Raw genomic sequence first — 18191 nt, 5'->3', positions numbered from 1 at the left:
AACTCCTTCTCAGGAAACTAACCATCCTTGCCCTCAAAAAGAAAGGAGAGAATTAGATGCAATGGAGACTCTTAGGGTGTTTATAATGTTACTGAATTTCCATTGGTGGGTCCTCAGACCCACCAGAGCAGGTAAATGTAGACTATTCTATAAATTTCTCCTGAGAAAAGATGTCCGATATTTTTAGGATGGGTACACAAAAAAATCTGAAACTTAACAAATGAAATAACAGGCAATTTGGGAAATGCTAAGCTGCATTACCTTTCAGTGTGATTTTTAATCTATATTGCCCCTAGGTATTAAACAGACCTTTCTTGGAGTAGTCTTCCTTCTTCTCTACACCAATGTGGCTATTTGGGTTAATAAGGAGATATTCAGTGTTAGTAGCAGTAGCATCAGTCTGGCTACAGAGAGCAAGACACCGGAGGTTCTAAACATGGAAAAATTCTGTCACTAACATAATAGACTCCGGTGGGTATCTCAGTTGATTACACAAGGGGATTTTAGAAAGATATTTTCCTATACTGGTGAAGAATGACTCTTTTTGAGTTAATAGCATATTATTTGTCACCAAAAGGGTCTGAACACTCTGGTCTATATGTCAAAGTATTTTATCTAAATAGCTACCCTGCTTATCAATCTCCATTAACAAACTTTCAGGGTCCATAGAAGATTATGAGGGAGTATCACTGATGAAAATGTAAGAAATGCATTAGGAAATTAAAAAAAAAAAGTAAAATTATTCATATCTTATATTGTTATAGTATTTGCTTTCTACACATTTATTACCAAACTGAAGAGAACATGTGACTATTGAAGTATAAATAAGAAACCTTACTTTTATCCAATAGACAAGAGAAGTTTTGCTTCAATTCATACATTAGTCCATCTATAAGACTTTTGATCAACAGCATTTTATGACCAACATTATCCTATTTCTCAATTGCTAAAATTATGTCGAAATTTCATTAAGATGCAAGAATGATCAAAACAATCTGATTTTGCATTCTGTCCATTCAAGATCAGGACTCTTTGAGGTGCCCCAGAGTATATTCTGGGAATCTCATGCGGATATAGAGATAATTTAGAGTGGATGGATCTGCTGTGGGTAGTTCTAGATTGTCTGGGCTACTCAGAAAGCAGGCTAGGACACTGATTTGTTCAAGTGATGCTGCACTGGTATATATATTCCATTGTTACCAACTGCATCTCCCTTTGATGGTTTGAATATTTCTATCTTTCAGTCTAACATACTGATATAATCTTATATATGTGAGCATGGAGGCTGAGCCATCACAAATTGATACATTTTTGTTTTCCATTCCTATTTGTCATGGTATTTTAGCTACTTTTAATTTATCACTAAGTCCATACGAATCAGCTTTTCAAGATACTGAAATAGATCAAACTTTCACTTACTTCAAAACATACTGTTTCCTGTATGATTTCTCCAGTAACTGCTTTTGCACATCCTAAGGCATTCATGTTCATCTGCAAAAGCTATTATCTGAGCCTATGCTCCTTATTTTTTTAACTTATCTAAATTTAATGACTTTTTTCAATGAACTGTCATGACATGATTTCAGGATGGATAAAATTTTCACTTAGGTCCTTTTGTAGATAAGGATTGTGCATGAGTGTCTGAGTGCAGTAGCTGAACAGCTGTATGAATGAGCAGTGCTTGCTGCCTGCTTACTGAACCCCTTTCAGTTTGTCAGTGCTCCACATCACTTCAACAAGTTCTGATACACCATATCGCCATTTAGCAATTTCTAAGTCGGTGATTATATTTCTAAATACAGTTTTAGTGTTCTGCATGTGATCCTGTGTTCTACTTAATTCAAGGTCTTTCTGGATGCCTCATCTCAATGCTGAATTTGATGCTAAGAGAATATAAAAAAAGAAGAAAATGTTCAGGTTTTGCAAGGTTTTCATGCTTTTAACGTTATTGTACTATTATTTTTTTCCTATGTTCTGCAAGCGGATCATGAGGATGTTGCAAATCCTTCATAATGAATTCATACTTCCTCGGCAGATGCTTAGAAGTATTTAATACAGGTAAAGGTGTCCTTTACCCAGGGTCTTTCTGTTTTGTACTTCTCAGGGTTGTTCTATTTCTGAAAGTGCAATGAAGCAGCAGTTATCTTCCAGCATTTTTGTTTCTCTTTGGTAAGCACAAGGACTGATAGTAACCTTCTGTGCTAAACTTCTGATGTGTCAAAAGACCATGTCTTATAATATCTTTCATAGGGAATTATATTCACAAGTTGTGTCTTAAACCTAACTGCTGTAATTCCTTCTGCATGTCACAGATGCACTTTTCTAAATGAGTAAAATTAATTAATTTCAATAACTACTGCTGTACCTCTGCTTCTGTTTCTATCACCAATAATGGCGTCTCTAGGTGGCAGTGGCAAAAATTGCTATAATAGCTTTAGTGTATAAGAGACTAATATATGAGATTATTCTACAGTATTAATCCTATTGCTTTAGCTGTGGAGGAATATGTAAAGAAGAATTTAGGCTTCAAAGGTTTTTGTAGTCTAAATTTATTATATTGTAACTATGTTGATACACAGATGTTGTATTGGGTCTAGCTGAGATTGTGAGAGACAGAAATGGTTAATGGCTTAAACATTCACACAAGGGCTCAAGGTACTCACCTCTGCTGATGGGCTGTTATGGACTCAACTGTGCTGATATAACAGGCATCTGTAAACAACTTCAGAGGTGTCAAAGACTCATGGAATGTCCTGTGATCCAGTATTACATTGTAAAACTGCCACAAGGGAGATACTGGGGGTGTTTCTACCTAGCCTAAGCATAATAAAAATCCATGAGACTTCTCTTATCACCCTGGGTTTCTTCCCTCACCACCCAGGGCTCCTTTCCTCACCATCCTGGGCTTCCCTCGATGGATCCAGACTGCAACCATTACTTTGACAGACTGAGACTCTCCCACTGAGAAGGCCACAAGAAGAGGATCAACGGGACACCATCAGAATCCATGGAGTGTTGCTATTTTTTCCACTTAATCTGTCTCTCTGTCACTCTCTTACTCTTCCCCTCTCTCTGTTTTTCCTACTTCTTTCTGTCTCTCTCTACCTCACATTTACCATTAAATAAAAATCTGTACTATTGACTCTGGCAGATGGTCTCGTTTGTACCTTAATTCAGTCAGAGGCATCTCTCTAATAATTTTAAAGAACCTGATCATAACAGAGATGGAGTTAATTTTCCTCATAGCAGCTCTCATAGTGCTGTGCTTTGTACCTTGAAAGGTGTTGCTAACACACCAGTGTTTTGGTACTGCTAAGCTGTGCTGGCAACAGAATCAATACTCTCTCCCCAGTGTTCTGCCCTGTCAACAGTTGGCTGAGGGTGGGCAAAATCTTGGGAGAAAGCATAACCAGGACAACTGATCCCAGCTGAGCAATGGGAAGGGCAGACACTGATCTCTTCTTTGTAGTGACCAGTGACAGGACCCGAGGGAAAGGCCTGAAGGTGTGTCAGGGAAGGTTTATGTTAGATATTAGAAAAATGTTATTCCCTCAGGCAGTGGTTAGGTGCTGGAACAGTCTGTCCATGGAAGTGGTCACAGCACCAAGCCTGACAGAGTTCGAGAAGTGTTTGGATGATACTCTTGGGCACATGGTGTGACTCTTGGGGATGGTCCTGTGCAGGGCCAAGAGCTGGACTCGATGATCCTTGTTGGTCCCTTCCTACAGACTATTCTGTGATTCTGTGTTCTGTTGAGATATAAAACCTAAGATAAAGAGGAGGAAGGGGGGTATTCATTATTTATGAAGTTTGTCTTTCAGTGCAACTGCTACACATGCTTGTTGTGTTAAGACTATTTCAGTTTGGCAGAAAAGAAACTCTTTTGTTTTCCAGCAAGTCCTCAGAGATCAGAGTGCCTGGGTGAGGCAAATTTCTAATTAGAACCAAGTCAACACTGTAAGTCTAGTTAAGTGCATCTATCAATAGGTGCACCAATACTATGGTTTACACTACAAATCTGGTCTTACATTTACTCTCTACAACTCTTCTAGTCTGAGTTCCTTGTACCTAAATATGTGTTGTGAAAGCTGTATTTTTAAGTAGCCATCACATGACATTTACATTTACCTAATTCAACTAGAAGTGGCTTGACTGAAATACCTTTTAATCTTATTCATTGCTGCTTCTCTTTATTCGTTATTCATCTTGCTGTGGTTAGCTAAGGTACCTATGTTTCTCTCCTCCATCAGTTCTAGCTGATGCTAAAAATTGCTGTTATTTCATCAGTTCAGGATCGTATATTTTATTTTACTGTTACATTTCTCTTTCTCTTTCAAGGTCATCTGGTTCTTTCTAGGTGTTATTCCAGTTATCTCTTGAATGGATTATCCTCATGGCTTTGAGTTATTGGACAGTTTCCTAATTTGGTCACAGGATTTGTGTTAAAGAAATTAATTAAATTAATGAAATAATACAAATTCTAAAGTACTTATCAAAATTAAACAACAAGCAAATTTCTTAAAGGCTGTTTTTTGCAAGGCAATGTCACATAATGTTCCGTCCATATCTTTCAGATCCTTTGTCTCTGTTCCCACTGGCTGTTTTGTCTGTGGTCCTACCTCCTGTATCACTGTAATTTCTGAAAATGGACAAAGTAGTCTGCTCTGCAGCACAGTGACTGAACTTCTTTCTAGTTGAACTTTTTGAGAAATACATTAACTCCGACAGGATATTAAGCCTTACATTTGGGTTTTGTAACTTCAGTCTCCATTTTAATAAAATAGAATATTTTCTGAGAGAATATAACTTTAGTAATTTCTTAACTTGAGCTACATTTATAACAGCAAGCAGATCTTCCATTTTTATTTAATGCAGAAAAATTCAATTAGTTAATAACATTTAGTGTCTTTTCGCTTTCACTTCATGACTAAAATCTGTCCTGAACTTGTCTTAACTATTTCTGAAGTTTTCATGCTGAACAATTTTGTTCCTTTCTGCTTAATGTTTTGTTAAACAATATATATCTCAGCAGGCAGTTCCTGAGTTGAAGTAGTTTTGTTCTGTAGTCTTCTGGGTAATACAGAGCCCATCAGTCAGAATGAAATCAGTATAATTCTCTGTGTTACCATGCAAATTCTAAATCCACTTAGCCGAGTTTTCTCTTTTTTGTTCATAAAGGGCACATAAAATTTATTAAATGCATAATGTGTTACAGGCCCTTCAGTGGTCAGTTCAGCTAGCAGGTATACATTTAGAAGGCAATTCTGCACTTTCCTGAAAATATAGATTGTAGTTTAGCTTGAAGATAAAAGATTGATATAACATCTCATCTAGATGTTATGCTTGTATTTTATCATGTTGTTGAAATGATTTTAGGTTTTTTAGAGAATTTGTTTCATGCTAATGGCAAATAATGTATATACATTTTGAGCTGTTGTAGTGGGTTGATTATGGCTGATGCCAAGCACCCACCAAAGCTGCTCTATCACTCCCCTCTGCAACTGGACACAGGAGAGAAAAAAGGGTTCATGGGTTGAGATAAGGTGTGTACGAGAACACTCACCAAATACCATCATGGACCAAATACACTTCAGTTGGGGATATTAATTGAATTTATTACTAACAAAATCAGAGCAGGATAATGAGAAATTAAATCTTTAAAACATCTTCCCCCCTTCCCCCCCTTCCCTCCTTCCTGAACTCTACCTCCTACCCTGCAGTGGTGCAGGGAGACAGAAAATGGGGGTTATGCTCTGTTCATCACAAGTTTTTAATGCCACTGCTCAGGGATAGGATTCCTTTCCCTGCTCCAACATGGGGTCCTTCCCACAGGAAGACAATTTTCCATGAACTTCAGCAATGTGAGTCCATCCCACAGGCAATGGTTGTCCACAAACTGCTACAATGTGGGTCACTTTTCCACAGGGTGCAGTCCTTCAAGCACAAGCTGCTCCAGTGTGAGTCCCTCACAAGGCCACAAGTCCTACCAGGGAAACCTACTCCAGTGTGGACTCCTCTCTCCAAGCGTCTGCAGGTCCCTGCCAGGACTCTGCTCCAGCATGGGTCTCTCCAGCCTCCTCTCAGGCACCCAGCTGCTCTGGCATGGATCTCCTCTATGGGCTGCAGGTGGACCTCTCCATACCTGTGTTCCTCCATGGGCTGCAGGACACAGCCTACTTCACCATTGGATGTGGGGGAACCTCAGCTCTGGCACCTGGAGCACCTCCTCCCCCTTCTTCTCTACTGACCTGACCAGCCACTAGAGATAAGGCAGTTTACTAAAGCAAAAGCAAAAGTTTGCACACACATAAGCAAAGAGAAAATAAAGGTTTATTCTTTACTCCCTATCAGCAAGTGATGTTCAGCCACCTCCTGTGAAGCAGGGCTACAGGACGTGTAATAGTTGCTCAGGAAGGCAAACACTGTAAATAACGAATGCTGCCCATTTCCTCCTTCTTTCCTTAACTTTTATATCTGAGCTGACATCATACAGTATGGAATATCCCTTTGGTTAGTTTGGGTTAGGTGGCCTACTTGTGTCAGCTCCCAGGATCTTTCACATCCCCAGCCCCTTGATGGGAGGGGAATGTTGAGAGACGGTGCTGGTACTGTACCAGTGCTGCTCAGCACTAGCCAAAACCCTGGTGTGTTATTAACACCTTTCTAGCTAAGAATGCAAAAACCAGCAACTGTAAGGGCTGCTACAGGACAGTGAACTCCATCTCATGCCTTACAAATTAGCACTATATATATTGAATCTGTTCTTTAAAGGTAACAATATGTTTCTTAATATCAACAATAACAATTTTTGATAGGACTGACATGACTCGTTATCTTAGGAGTTTCTTTTTTTCAATGTCTTTCAAGGAAATACAGCACTGATAATGGTCTTGTTTGAAGTCATATGGTATCTGGTATGTGGGGAGCTGTATAGCGTAGGAAGGTCAGAAGAAGCCTCAGTTACCAATTCTACACCTCTGTAGTACATCCAGTTAAAAGTCAGGTTCCTAAGGAAAGTTGGCATTGTCTATACCTGTGTTGTCCTGCCTCTGCTACTTTCTAGTGCTGAATGCTGAGTGAGAAAGGTGGCAAAACTCTGCTCTGCCACCACCTAAGCAGGCAACAGAACTGGCTGGCTTCTGAGACAGTTTAAAAAGGAACTTAGTGGGTTCAATATGGTTGAAGACAGATAAATTACCTGCTTTCTTATTAGATCACGGAGTTATTGGGCTGAATTTTTTTTTGAGTGATAGCTCAAAACACATGAATAGATACAAACAGCCTCATGTTTTGTTTTAGAGCTGGAACATTACCAGTAGTTTCAATTATTTCCTTTTTTGAGTTCAAGAAAAACATATTACTTAATAACATTCATATTTAATTAACTTTGTCCTGAAAACCACTGTCACTGGCTCATTTTCCTGTTAATATATCTGAGTCTTGGATGTTGACAATGAGTAACAAAATCACACCAAACTTTATGATGTGAGCAAGAAATATAGAAGATATGAGTAGGAACCTACTTCCTACTTCCCATTGATAGAAATCAGAGGCCGTTTCCATAATTTAGAAGTGAAAAATTAGTTTAATTTAAAACATTATGAATCCCATGTGACAGAAACAGCATGAACTGCGTAGTCAAACTTTGATACATCTGATACATTTGAATGATAAAACATAAAAATCTATACTTTGGGGTCAGTCAATCCTGTCATAACCTTATGAGTTATTTCAAATATGCAGGACAGAAACTACTTATTTCACATGAAAATATTATTAATACTCTGAAAAATTAATAATTCAGAGCTGTTAATTCATACAGGTTATTTTCTTCTTTCTCTCTGCCTTTTCCTGGGGGATAATTCTCTGTAGAGGAAAAAAGGCAAAATGTTTTTTGCATATATTCTTCTAGGTGTTTCTTAGAAGTCTGAGGGTCAAGAAAGTTGGTTTTGAAGAGAGAGGATAAGGTTGTCAGGGCTTACATTTGTTCTTAGGTTTTCAGAAATTTTGGACCAGGTCCAACCAATGTTTTGTCCAACAAAGAACCTGAATTCACCTGGCAACAGGCAGCATTTTGCTTGTTAACCATAGCAGTGTTTTTAGGAAAAATTAGTTTTGTTGGTTGGTTACTTGCTTGCTTGGTCTCTTGGTCTTTTTTTAAGGGAAACCCAACCTGAAGGGTGACTCAAGATCTTGATCATTATGGAGATTTCTGTAGGGAGACTAGAAGGCAAAGCTGAGTGAGGCTAATAGTCCTTATGGTAAGTTACAAAGTCCTCTGCTGGATTTCAGCCTTGACTGTCATTTCTGGAGTTCTGTTTTGTGTAGACTATGTCGTTGTAATCCTTCTAAGTATATTCAGAAGACAGAGGGTCATGTTATTTAAAGCAAATTATAATGGAGTGTCCCAGTCAAAATCAATTATGTCTCCCTGGATATTACTATATCCTGAAAAGTTCCTATGAGTGAAGAAAAAGAATTTTTCAATAACTTGTGTTAAAAATCAACTAGTCAAGATTACACTTTATGAAATAAATGAGAACATGCCTGTTTACAAAGTGTGTTTTCCTCTACCTCACAGTGTAATCTTAATTTTGATCTGATTAATTTTCAAACAGTTTTTCTCCATCCATAAACTCATCTCCATCAAAAAGTAGATTAATTTAGTGAGGGTGATATATCTGTATGATATGAAGGGCAAACAGAACTGCATATAATTAGAAAACATATTCAAATTTCAGTCTGTACTGTCTAATCAGTTTTCTAAACAGTGGAAGATGAATGATCTTTATGTGTGAGTTGTCTAAAATTTTAATTTCTTGTTTTCTGTCATGGGATGCGCTTACTTTGGAAGAGTTAAGTGTCACTTTAAGAGAATATGTCCTTATCCAAGCACACACACACAAAATAGAAGCATACAGTAGCTCAGGCTATGAAAGTAATGGAGCAGAATGCTGTACAAAATATGAAGTACCTCCTTAGATGGCACACTTCTGTCTCATGATGGAAACACTGAATGATGCAGAGAGATCTCAGCAATATAAGAATGAGCATTAGCCTTCTATTTATGGGTTTCTCATAGCATGACTAATGTGGTTTTAGTTCTGGATGCAGTGTGCACAGTATCAAAATTACTGATAACAGGTACATGAGCTTTAAAAGCACTTCTCTGAAATTACTGAGGAACAGAAAGGGTAGCTAGCCATCCAGATGGATTTCAACATAATTTCAACAGAGATTCATCGTACTTCCTGTTGAAAGAGGAAACAAAGTTTTCTTCAGTGTGTGAGAAGGGTTCATGGAAAGAGCTAAATTACTGTTATTTTTCCATTCCTTAGAACTTTAAGACTTCAGTGTTGAATGCAACCAGAGAAGGTATAATCAGCTATTGCAATGGAAAGGGTGCTTGGTGGGGAAAGGCTCCAAAACTTGCATGGAACTTTTCCTACGGCCCTGAAAATCTTGCCTCTGAAGTTACAATCAATCTATAAACCTATCTTGCTCCTGGGAAAATTCCTCAAAAAACAAGATGTGTTTCTGTAAACAAAAAGTCTTAGTTCTGACAAAAGCTGGTGAAAACCTATTTTATTGAAAAAATCTTACCCAGGCTGTTGTCTACAGTCTATAGACTGCACAGGTTTGCTGTTGAAGGTGCAGGTTGAGGTCTGTCTGTTTAATGAATTGGTTCTGGGACTGACTTTTTCTACTAGGAGCTTGGGGAATTTATAGTCTCTTATTTAAGGATACTTCATGGAGATATAATAAGCCAAGCACACTTACTTAATTAGCTGTCCTACACTCTCCTAACATCGACAAAATTAAGCTGAATGCTTGTGCGTGGCCTTAACTGGGATATGTGTGATCAAGAGTGAACACAAATGAGCTGGACCAATGGGCAGAAGCTGATAAACTACCTTGGAGTTTTCTAATTGGAAGAATAGAAATTGTTATAGTCACGAGTGACAGGCCTCAAAGCTATTCTACACTGAGACTATTATTTTGCAAAGTCCACATGCAATGTGTGAATCAGATTATCATCCTGCATTTTGCCTTTAAAATAAGCAATATGAAGAAGACAAAGACAAATTTACCAGTTTCTACCTTACCTTTCTATGAGTCTCCCTAAGTGTCATGGGATGGACAATAATAAACTAAAGAGCACCACTGGCATGTGACGAATTTGTGGATGTAATAGTAGGGATGACCCAGGTTGGTGAGAATGGTTGTTTAACCCACAATGTGATTCATAAATATTTGAGAAACAAGTAAGCAATTTGTTACATTGTTTTGGACATTTGCGTATCAGAGAAGCCAATGTAGAAAACAACCATAACCTGTGTGCTGTGTTGTGAAATTTTTTTTAAAAAGTGCTTTCAAAGAATGCTTAGTTCCAGATGTATCCTCTTCCATCAAAACAGAGAGGAGTTTGGACCCTTTGCTGAGACAGCTTTTCCACCATACTCTCAGGATTCCATCTCTGATAAGAGAGGAAAAACTTGGAGAAACTCTCAGATATGTATTTGGTAGTATATCTAGGAATGGTTTGGACGGGAGAGAGAAATAGCTCACCAGCACAATGTAGAAAGCTATTATGAGAAGCAGTCAGAACCAAACATCATTTAAAGTTAATGAAAATTAAAAAACCCTCAAAGTAAAACTAATAGTAAAATTGTCAACAAGAAAAAACAAGTACATATTGAAAGTCATGTCTAGTAATCATAAACAATAGCAAAAAAGAGAATAAAAGAAAGTTTTCTAAAGCAGAAAGTCTCTACTTAATTTTCTTTCAGTTACATTATTACCAAAAAACCACATAAATACAGAATTTCTTTCTTGTTCTGTCCCCACAAAAGTGTAAGCAAATGAAGGCATAAGTAATTTTCAATGTGTTTTAAAAAAACCTCCACTTGATACAAAAGGTCAGCTTTGACAAAAGAGGCTTTGGAGGAGAGAACTTAGCCCAGACGTCCACAAACAAGCCTACAAATTAAAACTGAAGGATAATATAATATAACTGCAGAAAACATTGATGCATTGTTGAGGGCTGGACAAGGAATCTTCTCCAGAACCACATGAAACATAACTCCAAATTACTCCTGACATGTACCTGAGTGACTAACTGGTCTGGAAAGGTTTTGGTCACAGATTTTAAGTACTAAAGAGGCCAATAAGTGAGGCTATAAACAGAAAGTGTCCCTTTCCTTAAAGCACACTCATTTGAAAGAACTTTCTTCATCATTCTGTTGATGCTTGCATCTGCAGCATAAAGGAGAAGTTGCTTGCTATTAGCTGGGCCAGTTCAGAGATAAAAAGTATCCTTTAAAAAAAATACCTCTGGATCTCATCTTGAAAAATTGATAGACTCCACAATGCCATTAACCTCAGACTCAGATTGGCTTAATTTCATCACGCTTATTCTTGCATTGTTCAATTTCTATTGCATATAACAAAGGTGAATAAAAGAAATGAATGGCACCTGCCACTTTTTCTAAGCCTGATAGACTATTTGAAAGCCTTTTGTGGCATGAGTAAAGTATTTCCATGGCAGACAACAGAAATATGTTTACGCCCTTGTAAAATAACCTGGGTCATTTAGAAGCATTATCAACAAACAAAAGACCTCAAGGATGGATTATTTGAGTTGATCTTACTAGAGTTATGTGAATATGAATGACGTTTGCTTCCTGAATATCCTGAGATGTGAAACACAACAACAAAATTTCTAAGCAGACCTACTTAACAAGTAGGTCTTAAAATGTGTAAATCAAAACCAAATGTTATGAAAATCAGTGTGAAAACTCATTGTCCTGAAAGAGATCTGTTGATGAGTTTTCTGACCTAGATGGCCTCATTTGTACTCATACAGTACTGCTGTCCTGAGTATGTAAGGCAAGCACTATTCTCAGAGACTTGATTCACATTAGCATTCTAACAACAGCAAGTTCAGCTGATGGAGGTTCAGCAGTAAAAGGCAAATGGGAAGCTAGAAAAGGCAGATAATTTCTGTGGAGACTCTCTGGTGTGACAATAGCTAAGGGATCATGTAAGGCTTTGGGCACCAGTTTCCAGGAATTGGTCTCTTTCTGGTTTGTAAAGCATACACACCTTATATAAATAACAGTCCCGGCAGAAGCTGCGTGCTAAATATTTTCTTTACTTTCCACAGGCACAGTCTTGGCAACTCAAATGCCCAAAACTGCAGATGGACACAGGGACTTGAAAGTAGCTTTCAAGCCAAAATGTAAAGTTTGTCAGGATAGTCTTGGTCCTACTGGTCTTCCGCGATGTCTCTATTATTTCCTTCTCTTTCCCTGGGCCAAAGGGGTGGTTTGTTGGTTTATGCTGATGGAAACTGGCATAAGTCAGGGCTAGATTAATATGGTGATAGGCTGCTATGTATGCTGCTCTTGGTTGATAGCTATTTTGGCATCATCATGCTGAGTGATGTACAACATCAGTTTGACATGATAGGCTTACAGCTGGGAGAAAAGTAAAACTCTGAGCATGGATCCCATGACACACTAGCAGCATTTCAGTGCTCTGGCACCCATGACAGTGAGCTGACTGACTGAAAGGCCAGACAGGGTTTTAATTGCATCATTGCCAAGTTGATTAAAAAAAAAAAAGTGAGAGAGGGAGAAACAGGGAAATCTACATGGAATAAATGTGTTTAATCTGTTCTTTAGCTTATAAAGCTTTCAAATTTAATACTTCTCAGCAAGTTAGCTTTCTACAAGATCCCAAAGAAAATAAAAGACAGGGTTCTAGTCAGTTAGATTTTGCCTTGAATAGTAGTGTATTTGAGTGTTGTATACTGTGAGTTAAATGCATGTATGTTTTCAATCATTGAATAAACTTGAATTTGAACAAAGTTTTAAACTTTGTAACAAATGCATTAGTACACTGATTGTTAAACAAATACATTCCAGTTATCATCATAACCATTTGAACTGAAGACTATAGATTATCATGCCTAAAATGATCCTTTCATGGCCTGACTTAATCAGAAGTCTCGTCAGTAAATGTTAAGTGAAGTTATATACCTATATATATTTTTATATATATATATATATATACACACACATTTTAGTTCTGCGTGGTTAAGAGCAGGATTAAAATATCCAAGTTAATGTATATAGGACAATGTACTGTATTCTTTTTGTGCTGGATTATGCATCTATTGCATGCATAAAGGGGCAAAATTGTGAAATGTGCTAATCTCTCAGGCTAGTAAGAGAACCAATTTTTTTTTTATCTATCTATCTATCTATCTATCTATCTATCTATCTATCTATCTATCTATCTATCTATCTATCATCTATCTAGGTATGAAATAGCTCATAAAACTATGTTATTATTGTAATAAAATTTCTGCTGTTCCTAACACATTCCATTGGCAGCGTCATATTTGTTCCACATAAGCCTGAGACAATGCATTAAAGAGAATTAATTTCAATTACTTCACAGAAATGTGATGACTTAATCCCTCTCATTACAGGAATATATAGTAGAATCTTAAAACCACTGTGGATAGAACGTACAAATGTTTAGTCCTTATTGCTTTTGTAACTGCCTAGTATATATCATGTCAAAGGACTGCAAACATTAATTTACACTGTAAGACATTCTGATATTTATGGTGGTGTAATTCAAGGGAAAGGTGTCTTCAGGGGTATTAGCTGTGCTGTTTCTGTTTATTGTAAGGAGACTGATAATCAGATGTATGCCCACTAAGTTGATACTGTGGTCCCTGTCTGGTTCATAGATCGAAATCGCCTTGGGTAGAGGAGACATCTGCATAGGACTGGCAGATGTAATCTGGGTTCTGTGCCTTTCTGAAAGAGAAAGGTGCCAGATCAGACCAGGCAACTTGGCATTAGGTGACAGCTGATATGCCTACAAGGTAGAATTCAGTTAAAGATTCAAACTTCTAAACGTAGGTGTCTTTGCATAAGTAAGGTGCCAGACTCCTACTACAGCCAACTGAGCACTTGTCTGTAGAATAATGGACATCAACATTAGGCAAGGGTTGCATAAAAAGAAAATGTATAGGTTGAGTTAGGTGATTTCACGCTCTACTCTGTTCTTGTGAGACCCCACCTAGAGTACTGCATCCAGTTCTGGGGCTTCCGACATAAGAAAGACATAGACCTGTTGGACCAAGTCCAGAGGAGGGCCATGAGGATGCTCAGAGGACTAGTGCGCTTCTCCTGTGAAGACAGCCTGATTTCAGCCTGGAGAAGAGAAGGCTTCTGCGAGAACTGTTTTTTGGTCTTTTATTGTAGAAAGGGATAATCATTATCTTTCATTACTCTCTCCATGAAAGATGGAGAAAGAGTTTTTACAAGGGCCTGTAGTGACAAGAGGCAATACTTTTAAATTGAAAAAGGATATATTGAGACTGTATATAAAGAAGAAAATTTTTTATGATGAGTAGTGGAACACTGAAAAAGGTTGCCCAGAGAAGTTGGAGATCCCCCTTCACTGGAAGAATTCAAAATGAGCTGGCACAGGGCTTTGGGCAATCTGATCTACTGAAAGATGTTCCTGCCCATGGCAGGGGCTTTGGACTGGATTATCTTTAGTGTTCTCTTCCAAACCAAGCCATTCTGTAATTCTATGATTCAAAGTAGGCAACAGCTGTCTGGTGAGATTATAGGTTTCATTGGTTAAATCTCCATTGACTGCTAAGGACACTTGGACCTACATAAGTTTATGTCCACATGCATATACGTAGGTATCTTCTCTTTGACTTGAATTCTACCTGAGTCTGGATTGGTGCAAAGAAATGACTGCAAAAATGTCATGGAAGCCTGATCTGTCTAACAGCTCATGAGGTATGTCTTTGCAATGGGGCAGATGTGTTCAGTGGGTTACGTGTTAGCATGGGTGCCTTTGTCACAGTTCAGTAAAAAGTACCAGGATTCCCTCCCTGCTCATGGCCATGATTTTCTTCTAGAGAACAGATTGCATGACAAGATGCCGGATGTGCTACAAGGTGCATTACAATTTGGTTTAGGAGTCATGGGGATAGAAAGAAGTGAACGAAGTAAACTGCTTTGTCCCTGTTTTGTCAATTTATGTGCAGAAGAAATACTGGAAATAAAGGACATAAAAATCTCTTATTCAAGAAATACAGTTTTGCTTTTTCCATGACCTATCTAGATTTGAGATTGATGATTTATAAGTAGGAGGCACAAGCTTCCAAAGGAACTTACTTTGAGCTTGAGATGAAATAAGAAAAATTTAGTTCTAAAGAAATGTGCAGGAGAAAGCTAACCATCTAGCTATTTGAAAAGAAGCCTATCTGTCTAGGTACTCTCCCCATAATTTTTTGCCGTGAAGAAGAGATTGTTTTTCCCTTCTACAGTACTGAATCTCAGAATCATGGAATCATAGAACAGTCCAGGTTGCAAGGGACATTGAAAAGTCATCTAGTTCAACCTTTTGTGGGAAAGGGAACCTAGAAGAGATTATCTGGAACACTGTCCAAATATGTCTTGAAAATCTCTAGTGATGGAATCTCCACCATGTCCCTAAGAAGGTTCTTTCAGTGAATGATAGATCTTAATTTAAAAAATTCCTTCATATATCAAGATGAAATCTCTCCTGGTGCAACTTGTACCTATTGCCTCTTATCTTCTCCATGTGTCTCCTGTGAAAGAAAACCTCCATCCTCTTTGTAGCTACTCCTAAAGTATTGGAAAACTGTGATGAGGTCTTCCCTGAGCCTCTTTTTCTCCAGGGAAAAAAGACTTAATTTCTCCATAGAATAGGTTCTCCCACCCTTTGATTAGCTTCATGGCCCTCACTTGGACACTCTCTAGTCTGTCCACATCCTTTTTGAATTGTGGGGGCCAAAACTGGACACAATACTTCAACTGTGACCTGGAAAGGGCTGAGAAGAGTGGGATGATCACATCTTTATCTCTTTTAGTAATGCACCCATAGATGCAGCCCAGGATCCAATTTGCCTTTTTTGTTGCAGCAATGCACTATTGATTCATGTCCAGCTGGTTGTCCACTAGGACCCCCAGGTCTTTTTCAGCAAGGCTACTCCCAACCATGCAGATCCTAGCCTGCACTGTGCTCTTTGATTTTGTTGTGTCAGGTGTAGGACCTTGCACTTGTCTGTGTTACATATCATACAGTTCTTCTTTGCTCACTGTAGATTCTTTGTCTTATTCTGATGTGAAACAAGGAAAATTTTAGAACTTTAGTAAGAAAGAAGAGTTGCTGTCCTTCCTGCCTTTCTTCACACCTGCCTTTGCCTTTATGATTGTGCAAGTCTCATTTTTCCAAAGTTCCTGAAGTGTGAATGGTGCTGAATATGTTGCACTTTGATAACTCTAAGTTGAAATGGGAAAACAAGCTAAAAAAGTAGACAAGTCAACCCTCCCCCCGACTCTGTACAGACCCTGAGTTTCTTTCTTACTATAGTTTGATTTCTTCTAGAGAGGATATATTGAGTCACATTCTTGCTACAAGTAATAATGGGATATCCTCTCTCCTTGGAATTTCCATTGCATTGTCCTTGTAGTTAAAATTGCATATGTGGAAGGCATAAGAAAATGTCTATCTGTCTATCTCTCTGTCTCTCTTGCTGTTATTATTCCAAATTAGTAAGAAGACACAGAGAAGGGCTCACTTAGCCTCTGTATAATCTACATACTGTGCTCTTCAGCTTTTGGTGAGAAACTACAACTTTATGGACTGTAATATAGAGTTGTGGTTTTCCTCTTCATGAGAAGCATTATGAGTAGAAAAGAAAAAAGTGTGGAATTTTCCTTTATATACACTATTTTGTTATAGTGCATTTTGGTGAGACAATAATGCTCCACAATAAATGGTGTGACACGAATAACTCTAGTTTTCCATTATACTGAAGCAAAGAGAGTGCAGAAATTCATTGTAATTATGGAAAATGCTCTATGCTGATGGAGAACTCGGTGAGAGTAATGCACTCTTCTAAGTATGATCTCTTTTTTGCACTGACTTTGAGTCAGAGAGGATTTTTTTACACTTATGGAAACGAAATTTATCTGAAAAATTTCCTAAAAAAAAAAAAAAAAAGTATTCCAATAGTATAACACTGCCAGAGGCCTTATTTAGTCACATCTTTATACACCCATCAAACTCTGCATAGGTTTGAACACAGGAGTTTCTCTTTTCTGCTTGCCTCAGGCCTTGATGTTGCATTCTCTTCCCACAGAATACATCAGACTGGGGTGTAACAAAGGACAAAGTTGTATTTCAGTGTAGTCTGAGAGAAGTCAATAAGATAAGATTTGTTACCAGTGCACATTTATTAATCTTGTTTTCATTTTTCCCTACAGGAGTCTAGCTGGAATATAGATACAAGACTCACATTTAGACAGGCACCAATTTGATGCATCTTGTTGTGTTTAGTTCTTTGATATGCAAGCTAGTGTTATTTATAAAACAAGACACTTAAAATTAAGACATGAATACATATAAATAGATGAAATATTTGTTTTTCACATTTATAAGTGAAATTGCTTTTCCTATATGCATATCCTTGATCTGTCCCTTTCTTTTCCACTTGGCGTTGATGGAGAAAATGGCAAAAGTTATGATGGAGTATGACTCATGAATTTTTTAAAAATAACTTTAAAGACTGAAATCAGAGTGTTAGACTAGAGAGAAAAGAATTGACCAAACTCTCTTATTAATGCAGGAGAGTGCTGGTAAAAAGTAATGAGAGAGGAAAAAATAGAGGATAATTTCTAATCCTTGTTATATGATGTTTAAACACAGATTACCCTACAGCAAAATCTTTCTTGTGATTTCATCAAGAAACAAACAGATCTAACTGTGACTAACCAAAAATAAGATGAACTGTCTTTGTGTGTGTGTGTGTCAGAGAGAGACCTTGCATTTAATTTAGAATATTTGCATGAGGACAACCCTCCAAAGTACTTCATAAGATGAGTTAAACTTTCCAACATCACCATGAGTAATCAATATATTCATTTTGCACAAGGAAAAATGGAAAGTTAATAACTGAGAGTCTATCTTCCAGGGTCCAGAAAACTGTAGCAAGTCAAGAGTATATTTTCTTGTGCAGAGATCTTAATTTCCAAGACCTATGGATTTTAAACCTAGATTTTTCTTTGATAGGTTTTTGAATTTTAAATAAAATCTGTCTTCAATGTGTTGTTTGGGAGAGG

Source organism: Manacus vitellinus, unplaced genomic scaffold (genome assembly GCF_001715985.3).
Source record: "Manacus vitellinus isolate BGI_N305 unplaced genomic scaffold, ASM171598v3 scaffold_4_pilon, whole genome shotgun sequence".
In the NCBI taxonomy this organism is placed as follows: domain Eukaryota; kingdom Metazoa; phylum Chordata; class Aves; order Passeriformes; family Pipridae; genus Manacus; species Manacus vitellinus.
This window is presented reverse-complemented; position numbering follows the sequence as displayed.